This window comes from Arvicanthis niloticus, chromosome Y, assembly GCF_011762505.2.
Source record: "Arvicanthis niloticus isolate mArvNil1 chromosome Y, mArvNil1.pat.X, whole genome shotgun sequence".
Classification (NCBI taxonomy): Eukaryota; Metazoa; Chordata; class Mammalia; order Rodentia; family Muridae; genus Arvicanthis; species Arvicanthis niloticus.
In genome coordinates this window covers 1193722-1195702 of record NC_133431.1, presented here as the reverse complement: position 1 = coordinate 1195702, position 1981 = coordinate 1193722, and positions in this window count along the sequence as shown.

The following is a 1981-nucleotide window of genomic DNA, read 5'->3' as shown; positions in this document are numbered from 1 at the left end:
GGCTCTATCATTAGGGACTATTATGTTATTTAAAATTATTTACATAGTAGTAAAAATGAAGAACTCAGGCTAAAATTATTTCCTTTCATAATATGTATTTAATATGTGGAAGTCATAGAATTAACTTGCAACACTAATCTTTCTATAAATATATAAGAATTGACGATCCATTAAGAACTAGAACTCACTTAGCTTCTCCATACCTGCCTTTATAACTACAGGAAGCAATTTTAGCTTTTGAAAGAAAGACTCAATTCAATATCTTTGTTTAGAACCTGAAGTCTACCTTACTGATGAATCTGGTGTATCTGAATTAAAATAAGATTTAATCATTATGTTAAAATTTATTTTCCTTAAACTTTATTAAGGAAATATGGCTTCTATTATTTTCAGGTACAAATTTTTAAGTTTCAAACACCTACATGAACTGAAAATTTTTTCTATATTTAGTACAAAACTAGTAAAATTCTTTTTTTTTTAACTCTTCAGCAATAGTTAAGATAAAACATGTCACAATAAACTCAAAGTATTTTAATAAATGTAAACCATCTTATTATCTTGTACCACACAGTCCCTGGGGTCGCCAAAGATAAAAATGGTGAGGGAGGCCGGGCAGTGGTGGCGCATGCCTTTAATCCCAGCACTTAGGAGGCAGAGGCAGGCGGATTCCTGAGTTCGAGGCCAGCCTGGTCTACAGAGTGAGTTCCAGGACATCCAGGGCTATACAGAGAAACCCTGTCTGGAAAAAAAAAAAAAATGGTGAGGGAGGTGCAGTCCATCTCCGTTGTCTTAGGAGAGCTGTGCAGCTCACTGTAATAGGAAAACAGAGAACAGACAAGAAGTTTCTATAGAACTTAAAACTAATATGTTATATTAATTTCAAGTTTCTGGCAGCCATTTGATTAAACAATAACTTACTAATCATTTTTAGAAAATTTGGTTTCCTATTCCTCATATCCAGAAAATACGCCAGTGTAACTAGATAATCTCACCTGTATACTACATCCATCCATACATGCACACACATAGATATGCAGAGTATGTAAATATCTCATATACTATAACAAACCTCAAGTGTTTTCTTTTATACATATCAGGTGAAAACAATCCAGGTGCTCAGCCCATTTGCTTTCCCTTTATTTTCTGTCTCAATCTTCTTAATTATGTGATTTCTAAAGAATAAAAGAATTTAAGTTAATGTATCTAACTTGAAAGCTTAAAATACAAATTCTCTGTTACTTACTGTTTCCCTTCTAAGTACTAGAAAGCTAAACCATAGACATTTGTTTGTTCAAAAGATAATTCTTGTCCAAACTAAAGACATGTACATTTTCTTTGTTGTTTTTCATCTATTTTCAAAATAGGGTCTAAATTTCCTACTACTTCCATGGCCTTCTACTGACATTTATCAAGTACTGAAATTACAAGCACACACAAGCTTATCCAGTTGTGGTCTGTAACTTTCTCTACAAGATTAACTAGACCCTATCATCTCTAACATAGGAGTTGTCATTTATTTGCTATGTGAATAACATATGTTTTTCATAAAAGGAACAATACTTTTTCCTGAGCATCTGCTCCTGGTTTTACATTTGCTTTTTATAGAAGCCATTTTCTAACACATTAAACCCTATACCACCACATATAGGATTGAAGTCCTGTATTCAGCCACAAACCAGCTGGCTTGTGGGGAGCCGATAAAAGGTGACTATCATCCTTGCAGCCATCTTGAGCCATATACCTTGACAAGAGGCTTGATTACATCAGCTTCTAACAGCTGAGCAAACTCTGGTAACATCTTGGTTTAGATACCCAGGATCTTTTCTTGGGTGTGTGAGATTGAAGGTGTGTGACTTAAGGGCGTGACTTAGAAATCAGATTTAGAGACAAGACCTAAGGGCATGGCTTAAAGGTGTGACTTAGAGGGGTGGCTTAGAAGTGAGACATATAAAAGGTGAGAGGCAGACCGAAGAAATTATTA